The sequence below is a fragment of the Danio rerio genome, chromosome 16 (assembly GCF_052040795.2).
Source record: "Danio rerio strain M-AB ecotype USA chromosome 16, GRCz13ab, whole genome shotgun sequence".
Taxonomy (NCBI): Eukaryota; Metazoa; Chordata; class Actinopteri; order Cypriniformes; family Danionidae; genus Danio; species Danio rerio.
In genome coordinates this window covers 42,347,350-42,358,788 of record NC_141036.1, presented here as the reverse complement: position 1 = coordinate 42,358,788, position 11,439 = coordinate 42,347,350, and the positions used below count along the sequence as shown (strand labels likewise).

The 11,439-nt window shown below is 34.6% G+C and overlaps 1 protein-coding gene across 1 annotated transcript in view; it reads right to left on the bottom strand.

The window, feature by feature from the left end:
• The window catches only part of col6a4a (collagen, type VI, alpha 4a), a 69,680-nt gene extending 61,749 nt beyond the window's left edge, over window positions 1-7,931 (bottom strand). The window contains exon 1 of the mRNA XM_087287542.1: window positions 7,894-7,931. The gene's annotated coding sequence lies outside the window, so the exon portion shown is untranslated. The remainder of the gene's footprint in view (window positions 1-7,893) is intronic.
• Window positions 7,932-11,439: the final 3,508 nt, after the last annotated feature.

Sequence of the window (11,439 nt, the reverse complement as noted above, 5' to 3'; positions counted from 1 at the left end):
TAGTGCAAATGCACTGATGACATTTCCAGCCTGTGTGTACTGGCTCCATAAAGCTGGGTGCATGGAAACATACAAATCCATAGATATCCAAGACAGCCTGGACTGTTTGGACTAAACATTTTTATTGGACAAAGTTTTTTTCTGGTCTCATGCCTTCCACAGATGATATCAATACATATATGTTACATTTAGACCACTTAACTAAATGCGTGCTCTTCATTTGTGAAGAAACTTTTAACCAATATACCAAGCAACCTACCCTGCCTTTACACCAATGTAAACACATTAGACTGCTTTCTGTCAGTTTACTGAAGTGTGCATGTATGATACAGTATGTGACAGGAACATGTCCTTACTGTGGAATTAAGTGCATCCAGACAGCGCAACTATATTTTGCAGTAAGGGAGAAGGAAATATACCACAAATGAAGATGCTTTCTTAACCCCAAATATTATAAGAATGTGTTCTTTTCTCATGCAGCATAAGCAGAATTGATATAGCTGCATCTTGAGAGGAAAATATACAATGTGATCCATATAATTTCTGTATTACTTTTTTAGTGATTTAACTGGACAACCAGCATAATAAATGAAATTCTCCAAGTTGGACATGCAAATAATTGTGTTTTGAAGTCACTAAAAAAAAACATGGATTAGTTATCTATAAAGTGCTGTAAATGCAGTTTACTTGTCTTGCCAGGTTATTATTTTGTTTGCAAACTTTAACAACAGGTTATTTTCAATAAATAGCCTGTGCACATCCACATTGGTTAGAGTTAGAGTTTCAAAACCCAAACATGGTTTCAAACATGGTCATCAGTCTCAGCCATTAGATAAAGTGTGACCAATTGACAAAACGCTACTGTGATAAGCTGGTCAAGATGATCAAGAATACACAGGTCAATATATGGGCAATAATCTGTGCTTTTTAAAATACTATTGGTTGGGTTTAGCGGAGGGAAAGAGTGGGTCAGTCGATCGGTCAGTCAGTCAGTCATTCTGTCAAACAGTCAAGTCAACAGCGGCCTCTGGTAGATTTACAAGAGAACAGCAGGCGCCAATGACACTCGCGAGAGAAATTAGAGATCTCAAAGAGTACACAGCGGCCTCTGGTGGATTCACGAAAACAAAAACTGCCAAAACTTGTATTTCTTGGGACGTATTTGACGCTCTCCAAAAATGTATATAGAGGTATGTTTTCAAAATAAGCCCGGGTTGAGTATATAATAACAAGCATATATGATGGTTTGTTATTTTTTATAAACTCAGTCCCATACTGCTATCTCTAGCATGCAACAACCAACACATCTGTTCGCTTCTGTCTCTGTACACTCTTGAAAGTATAAATCCAAACAGTCTCACAAATATGCTTTCTGTCCCTTAGCAGGAGCTCAAAGGAAATCCCTTTTAATCTGCATTCTCTGCTCTCATGCTTAAAAAAAAATCTTCTATAATGAAATCACACATGAGAGACACATGGGGCCCATATGTTTCAGCCAATTTGCCCTATTACAAAGTTCTTTCTAAGACAACTCTTTGATTAAGATACTAACTTGCTCCAGGCTTTCCAAATACAGCTCTTTATTGTGTTTTACAAAGCTATTACTTCCTCTTTTGAGATTAGGCGAACCAAAGCATGTAGAGCATGAAGAGAAAGAAATTATGATTTTTTATTTAGTTATTTGTGTTTTGCATCTGCATGCCAAGTGACCTCTTAATGCAATGCTTCAATGTCATGCGTCTGTTTAATTGATTTATGAGCTGCACTGTTGAGCCGGACACTGCAGTCACTTTGATGTGGTGTGCTGTTCTTGAAACACTTTGCTCTCAGCATGTAGAGGAGAATGAAAGACATTTGCAACAGATTAAGACTTTTTAAATAAATGATAAAAGTCACTGTTTTTTAACTGAGTAAATGAATATTCTATTCTACTATATATCTTAATTCATAATCCTTCAAAATCACTTCTAAATTGTTTTTTTATTATTATTATTAATGCTAAAAAAAGATTAAATTAAATTAAATTAGTTTAATATTTTTTCAAAAAGTGACTGATTTTTGTTCTTGATATATAAACTAAAACACTTTTGATGTGTTTTGGCCTTACATCTAAACAGCAGTGATTCCAGTTGTATTTCCATTTGAACAAATAGCATGCACATTGAAGTAATTAAACCATGAAGAAAGAGGTGACAAACTATTTTCCGCAGAGAATGGCTGCCAGCCTCTCTGTAGCTTGCTGAGTGAAAGCGTGCTATTCATTCATTCATTCATTTATTTTCCTTCGGCTTGGTCCCTTTATTCATCAGGGGTCGCCACAGTGGAATGATCCACCAACTTATCCAGCATATGTTTTATCCAGCGAATGACCTTCCAGCTGCAACCCAGTACTGGGAAACACCCATACATTCACACAAAAGCTATGGCTAGGTCCATATGGAATCTGCATGCACTGAATTCAGCAGATTTCCACAGATTTTCGCCTATTTTAAGCCCAAAATTGATTCTTTTTATTTACTTGTGGAAATATGTAAATTTATATTTATTCATTTTTAAAATTAATTTCAGCATAATTATTGACTAATATGAAATGTTTATATGATTCATTTACAATTTAGTTTAAGACTTGCTTTGTTTACCCAATAAAGTGGATCTAATTGGATTTGCATTGTAAACATTAAAAGTTAAAAAGGTATTACTTTTTAATTCATTTATTAAGGTTTTAGTTATGATACTCCCAAAATCTTTCCGCATAAATCCACAGATTTTTACCAAAATTCTGTGCAAAAATAGCAAAAAAATCTCCGCAGATTCCATCTGGCCCTAGCTATGGCTAATTTAGTAAATCTAAGTCACCTATACTGCATGTCTTGGGGTAAACCGGAGCACTCAGAGGAAACCCACACAAACAGGCAGAGTCCACGAACATGGACTCAAACAAGCGACATTCTTGCTGTGAGCATCAGTGCTAACCACTGAGCTACACAAAGTAAACTATATATGTTTTTTTTTTTTTTTTTTTTTTTTAATCAGGGCAGTAAATATTAGAAACGGGCAACAACTGACACATTTGTATAACATTCCAGCAAGACCCATTATCACCACCGCAGTAGAAAATTAAACAGCATCCATGCTGACTAGGCACGGGACGATAATCGTTTTCATGGTATACTAGAAAAGTCAAGGATTTAAAACCACCAAAACTTTCTGATATACCATTCCTAAGGTACGTTAATCAAAGAGAACAGTTTGATCCAATAGTGCCATCACCTCTACATTAACTACAAAACAATATATTGTGAAAACAACGATGCCATGTGCATGCATAATATGCCTTCATTATATATGCATGTACTTGACAACCAAACTAAAGTCAGAATACAGGTCAAAACTATGTTTGTACTGCTCAAGATTTAGTTTAAAAAAGCAAAGGAAAAACATTTCAGTTTTTAGTGTGCTGCTATTGTGTAAACAAACCCTACTTTTTCAATATTAGATTACTTTTATTACCTGTAGAAGATTAGAATTGCTTAAATTAAAGCAAACTATGATTATGTTTACATCAGTAATCGAATTATTTGCCTTAATCTAAATAGGACAAAAATATGATTTAAGGTGCTTATATGAGTTGCTTTTTAAAAGTTTCTTTCATGAACCTGTTTTACATGATATAGCACATAATTTTTCACTGCACTTTGGCACTTTCACTTTCATTTAGGAACATTGCATGCATGCCCCCATGACAAACGAGATATTGGATGCGAGTATGAACTGCTGGACGAGTGTAGTTTTAATGGATTTTGATACCCCACAGCATACAGGAAAAAAAATCCTCCACATTAAACTATCCTGGCACAAAATGTGCCGAAAATCCTACATGACGGTAATAGTTTGATACAGTGTTTACATGTCTGTACAGCACTTCAATAATGCGACTGAAATCTGCATACTCCACATGTCTTAATTTAATTTCTGTTTAGTTCGATTATGACCTTAATCGGATTAAATTAATCAAAAATTGCTGTTTACATGGTAGACTCTTAATCAGAGTATTGTCTAAATAATATTAAAATCAGATTATTGGTATCCATGTAAACGTACTTTGTGGTATCGAGGTCTAAACTTTCACACTAAACCACCCCCATAGTATATGCCAAAGTATATACTGTATGACACAAGGACTAAAAAAAAGATAGTTGCCCTCTTTATGAGTCCATTATGTCCACATCTGGACAGACTAAACAATCAATACTTTCAAAAGAGAGATCAAACTCCCATAAAGAGCAAGAACAAACACTGAGTGAGAAACCTGTTGTGTGTCCCATATGTTAAAGAGTAAAAGGAAAGGGGGATCAAATAGCATGCACACTGAAGTAATTAAACCGTGAAGAGAGTTGACAAAATGAGAAAATCAAAGGCATGCAGAGGCCATGACATATCACCAAAACAAACCTTCAACTTCACGTTTATTTCATGCTAGTGTCCCGCGTTATGCTCTCAGAAGTCACGATTGACACAAATATTAGAAGGACATCATATCATATCTTATTTTAGCACTCCATTGATCTGAGGAACTGGATAAATGAGACAAAACTATTTAGGGTAATGTTTGTTTAAACAGCGTAGGATGTTACAAGCATAATGTCAGAATGTATTATTACATGGCTCTCTGCAATTGTTGTTTGGTTAATTACAACATTCTAATTAATTAATTATGTAATGTAATGTTTACCATCTAGTATATCTATGATGTGAATTGGGCTGTTATATAAGAATGAAGAGCTTTATTATGTGAAAACAACCACCTAAAAGTAATTATACTGCTTATTAAAGGACTGATTGTCACAAAAATAAACAATTATTAAATGACTACTAGTCACAAAAATAAACAATCAGATACTAACCATTGATCTGAGCAACAATAATTTATCAACTCTTTTTGATTTACGAACAGTTGGATGCAGCCTACATTAACCTATATACTGTTCAGTCACAAGATGGCGCCAAATAGTTAAGAATGGCTCAACAAAAGATAAGCCTTTAAATTTGCATTTAAATCCTGTTTTTTTATGATCCTGTGTTGTTATGTTCAATACTTGTTATCTCGGAATATCGTGAATGAATGAAGTACTGCAGGGAGTCGTGTATTATTGTCCAATAGCGACCACTGAAAGTAAAAACATAGGCTCATCTGGGTATTAGGAATCATCTTGACTGTTAGTAAATATATTTATATGCTTATCTATCATGCCACTGTACTTGAAATTGAGATGACATCTTGCTTCCACTTCGGGCTGTCGATATCAGGCTTCATTCTGCGAGAACAACCGGCTGGAGGTACATTATCCCTTACTTTTTGGCTTAAAGTCATATATTGATTTTGGATTCATCCACCATCAGAAATCACTGACACATGGCAAATAAACAATGGCACAAACATGCAATAAGGAAAGGTCATATCATGCTACAGTACTTTCATACTTATATAAACAACAAAGGCACAGTGAATACCCGGTAAAGGTGATGTCATAACATTAGCAAATCTCTGCTAACTAAGTCTGACTTTACAACCAGTTAACCTTCATTATGGTGCAATCTGAACCTTGACAAGGATTGTATTTCCCACTGGCAAACATTCAGATGCTGACAGACAACCATGTGGCAATGAGCAACACATTGTATATGGTAAACACATGGCTTTGAGGCTCTCTTCCAATTCCTTTGATTAATTTTACATACTGACCTTGTCTATGACACAGCTGCATATGTTCCATACCATGTAAACAATCCGCAGTGCCATGTTTTTTTTAATGATCAAACACAAAGAAAGCATACGAATATGATCACATCTAACTGGATCTCCAGATGTGTAATTTTGTTGGCTTATAAAAATCCCATATATGTTGGCCTACACACAACAACTAACACCTTACCATATGAACACCTTAGTAAGTAACCAATTAGGATTATTCTAGTCACCACAAAGAATATACCAAGTCTTCAACACACAGCATCAACCAATAGAAATAAAATTACCACAAATGGGATTTGGGTAAGAAAGTATGCACAATCATTCACAAGACTACATTTCATCAAATGTATAAAATAATTCACAAGGAAATATAATACGTAATGTCTTACTAGTAAATACAAACTGCTGTAGCATTTTAACTGGAATTGTTAGTAGAACTGAATCTACTCTATAATTGGAATATATTCATTTTAAGTAAAACAAGCTTGCCATACAACTTGAACCAGAAGTTAATAGTGCTGTCTAGTATTGTGATGTACACTCACCGGCCACTTTATTAGGTACACCTAATAAACTTTATTATGTCCAGCTGCTTGTTAACATAAATTTCTAATCAGAAACTGAGCATCTGAGCAACGTGTCAACGCCACAGCCTACCTGAGTAATGTTGCTGACCATGTCCATCCATTTATGACCAGTGTGCCCATCTTCTGATGGCTACTTCCAGTAGGATAATGCACCATGTCATAAAGCGCAAATCATCTCAGACTGGTTTCTTGAACATGACAATGAGTTCACTGTACTCAAATGGCTTCCCCAGTCACCAGATCTCAATCCAATAGAGCACCTTTGGCATGTGACATTCGCATCATGGATGTGTAGCTGACAAAATCTGCAGCAACTGCATGATGCGGTCATGTCAATATGGACCAAAATCTCTGAGGAATACTGGTAGTATCTTGTTGAATCTATGCCACGAAGGATTAAGGCAGATCTGAAGGCAAAAAGGGGGTACAACTCTGTACTAGTAAGGTGTACCTAATAAAGTGGCCGGAACTTGTTTTTAAAATTGAAGACAAACACCTTTTTTTCTCTAAATTAACTTAATTCAAATAGCACTTTTAGGTATGATAACAAAAAAACATAGTGTAGTTTTGATTCTGTGATTTTAAACTGTCTCCTTCCTTGATGATTTTCCCCCCAAATTCTAAATCTCTTTCAGAATTATTTTGCATACAGCTTAATCACTGTAACAAAGAACAACATGTCTTGTACAGTAAGTAAGAGCTTCAGTTCTGTGCTTTATGAACTGTTGCAGCAATGCTTAATTTCCCCTCATTTCCAGAGCAGTGCTCTATCTGATTGGCGACTGCATGCAAACCTTCAGGACTGAAGGAAATTCCTGCTAATGGAGTATCTTAGAACATTCCTCAACAAAGCAAACACATCATATTCAAGCCCCAAGAATAGATCAGGACAATAAGAACTTACAGTATAACTCAAAATTTGTATGCATACATAATCCTAAAATGATAAGAAAGTTTATCACACAGAGATTTTGCCTACTTTTTCAGCAGCTTCCAGTTGTATATTTCCAGTGAAATGTCTCCTTAAGGATTTCAAAAAATTCAGACTTTGAAAAGTTTGATTTGATGAACGTATGAAGGATGACTAACTTATTTTATGCTAGTTTGGTATTTCTTTAGGAGCATTCAAAATGTCCACATACAATAATATAATGAAATATCTGAATTTATATGTGACTTGAAAAAAACTAATTTACTACTAAATTAAATTATCTGCATCCAAAAGTTATTAATTAAAAAAAACAACCATTGCCAATTGACCTGTTAAAATCATTATTAAAAAGTAGTGGTTGTTTTTATCAACATAAACCATTACTCTTAAAAATTAATACAAACACATTGTGACTTTTTTACTAAACAATGAGCTGACCAAAAACCGTTTCCAAATAATTACTTTCCCCACAACTAATGACTCCTCTAAGCATCAAACACACACACACACCCACCCACGACATCAGGGTAACTGTTACATTTAGGCTATACAAATATATCTCCAAAACACAATAGGAATGCAGTGTAATGCCTCTCAGTGAAATAATGAAGCTGTGTACTTACTGCACATCTGCCGGAGCGCGAGCCCACAGACCCTCTGCAGAGTCTGCACGAGCGCATCTGTGCAATGATGTGACCGCTCCTCAGAACCCTTCCCCCCTCTTTAAAGATTGCAAGACTCGAAAACAAAACTGTGCAAAAATAAATAACGCTTTAATATTCACATCATTTATTGACCAAACATGTAATATAAGAAAATAAATATTTAAAAAAACACCATAATAAATATAGTCAAAGTAAAATATAATAATGATAATGACATGAAAATCCAATAAGTGTAACGACTGTTTATACAAAAAAATAATAAAAATTCCTTTATTTAGAATATTTAGAACACAAATCGTTGGATAGATTTACTTTAACACACTGCAGCTCTAAAATCGTTATTATTAATTATAATTTTGAATTTCTATCCTTAAAAAAAAACATTAGCCTTTAGCTGACTTCTGCGTCAAGCGCAAGCGTGTGGTCCTAGTGATTGGTTGGCTTGGTAGCTGTGACGAGTGTGTGGGCACTGGGCCGCGGGCGATGCTGAGAGCTGCAAGTCGATGGAGCGAGTGCTTACAAGTGTCGAGTCCCACGAAGGAACTCCAGGTGGAAACTTTGGTTTTGTGTTTACCTGGTGATTGAAGGTGTTGCACGTCCATCGGTTCCCGCATCTGAATAAGCACGTTTTACAGGAAGGTAGGATTTAGAAAAAACTAATAGGTTATATGCCGAAGCATGCTAATAGGACTTTTAATTTGCCAGTAATCTGAGTTAAGCACTTCCGGCGAACTGTATGCCAATGCGCGTTTGAGGGCTGTTTCTTTAAAAATCACCGACCTCCACTAGCTGAGTGATATCCGATATAAAGTGGGTCTTAGATTGTACAAGAAGCACTGCATTAAATTACATTTTCCCTTGTCATGTCTATATGTTGTTTATGATATGAGCATTTATTTTACCCCGGTATATTCAATGGAGCTTTTGCCCTAGCCTGCCAATTCTGACGGGCTCGTGCGAGTAAACGGCTTTTTGCCTCGTTTAACTTGAGCAACTAAATGAATGTCAAAGTTTATTTAACTGAATGTATTTTATAAAATACATTTTATAATGTAACTGAATGTATGTATTAAATGGTAAAAAGTACACAATGACTGGTCACCGAAAGTTTATCAGTATGGGAAAAACACTTGCTCGGCATATAAGTTACCCTATTACCTGCAAAGAAACTTGGCACTCTGGAAGATAAAAACCTTCTGCCAGCTAGCGTTTAGGAAGTGTTATTACAGAGGAACACAAACAACGCAAAAGTATAAATGCACGACGAACACTCGAAGCAGAAGTATAAACCAGTTTAAGGCTTAATCCATGTGTTCCAAAACAATTATGCATCTTTTGTGCATTTTATTCTGATTCTTCTCCATTTTTGACTCTTCTGTAAAATGATTTAATCTTTTTCAAGTTTTTCAAAATGATATTTTTACAGAGCACAGTGTTTCCTATTTTATTTTTTCTTCTGGAGAAAGAATTTTTTTATTTTAGTTTCACTGAAATAAATAAATAAATGTCAAAATTTATATGGTCAATATTATTAGCTCTGTTAAGAAATTATTTAGTTTGTGATTGGCTACAGAACAAACTGCCATTGTCCCTAATTAGCTTTACTTGTTCATTTAACATAATTAACTTGCACTTAAATTGCACTTTAAGCTAAATACTAATATCTTGCATAACAACTAGAAAAAACAAATTATATACTGTCATCTTGGCAAAACCAATGACTTGTAATGACTTTTTGAAAAAGTCATCACAAATTTTATTACTGCTTATTATTGGCAGCTGTTACAGTTGTTTGGTGACGAGATCTGTTCTCTAGGTTATCGTCTCATTTCAAAATGCTCAGTTCGGATTGTGTGGACTTCGAAGGACCTTTATAGTCTGCATCCTTTGGAGGATGCAGCCTCTGAAATGAGACAGCTAATCAGTCATTAAAACAATTATGTTTAAAAATGCATTCAAAATCTGTTGGGAAATATTTAGGAAAAAAATTGTAATTTCACTGAACGACAAAGGTTGTGTTTTCGTATATGAGCAATTCCAGCGTTATGGATGTAGCATTTGCAGTAAAATCTCAAAACATAAGTTCACAGAGAAGGTATACGTTAAAATTATATTAAACTATATGTTTATATTTTCCAAAACACCTAATCGTAGAGTTATGGGAGCAGAAAAATATCAGTCTGAAAGTGTTTTTTTTTTTTTAAATAAGGGAAATAAACATGCATTATGGATGTGACGAAAAAAGTCTATAAGTTTACAGTATACAACACACTTTGTACAAATTCTTTGAATTAAACTGCACAGCCCAAAAGAAACAATGCTAATCAAAAGAATAAGAGTTGCTCTCTATAGAACAAACATGATTGATTTTTTATTTTATTTCAGATTGTTACATTTATGAAGAAAATGCTTTGTTATGGATGTGCCAGATGTAAAATTGGCACTTGTGTGATTTTGGTAAATCAAATATAGTTTAAAAACATTAACAGATACATTTTTGAGTATTTTTAAAGCACTGTAAAATACTTGCTCACACAAAAAACCTAGAAACCGTTTTGATATTTTAGTGAAAACTTTATTTTTGTCATGGCAAGGTTAACCTTTGCATGGAATTGCTCATATTTACTAAAATATACTTGTTAGTATGGTGGCAAAATGTGGCAAAAGTCTTGCATGTTACATTTTCCCACAATATTAATCACACATAAGGATTTAATATAATGTCTGGTGACTCAATAATGAACTGGTGGTCTTGTCATCAGGGACCACATTTTAGTTAAATGAGAACACAGACTTTTCCTCTTAAACCCCTCCGACTTAAGCCATATATCTTGGGAAAATGCCAGACAGCAACACATGCCTTCACCTTAAGATGTGCTGGCTTTAGTCAAACCCTGCCCTGGAGGTTATCTTAGAGACTGTAGAGTCAAAACAGTCACATGCAAAGGTCAATAAAAAAGGATGGATTATCATGGAATAAATTATGGTTGTTGTATAAAGAAGCCCACTCATGTGAATATAGTACATTTTCACTGATTTTAAAGGGTAATTTAGGCTATTGCAGGAGCAGTTGAAGAAGTCATGCAAAGATAGTTGACAAACACAAAAATGTTTGCGTTTTACCATAACGCATCAATTCCCTGTGTTAAAAAAGGTTTCTTATGTCAGAACATGAGCTCTTTCTGTAAAATGAGAACAGGCATCTCCTACACATAGTCCAAATACCATAAGTGTTTGCTGTTTTAGACCGCAAATATTGGAAAGAACTAGCAAAAAAATAGAAATATGAGAAGTAATGTTATAAAATAAGTACACAATCTCACTGCATTTCATTTAAGGGGGGCTATTGTGCAAAAATCACTTTTATAAGGGTTCTAAACACTGTTGTGTGGCAAAATTCTGTGAATATAACCAGTACTACTTATGGTAAAAAAATTTATAAAATTTATTTTTCCTAATCACACCTCATTATAACAGTCTGCAGAAAGACTTTAATTGACATTC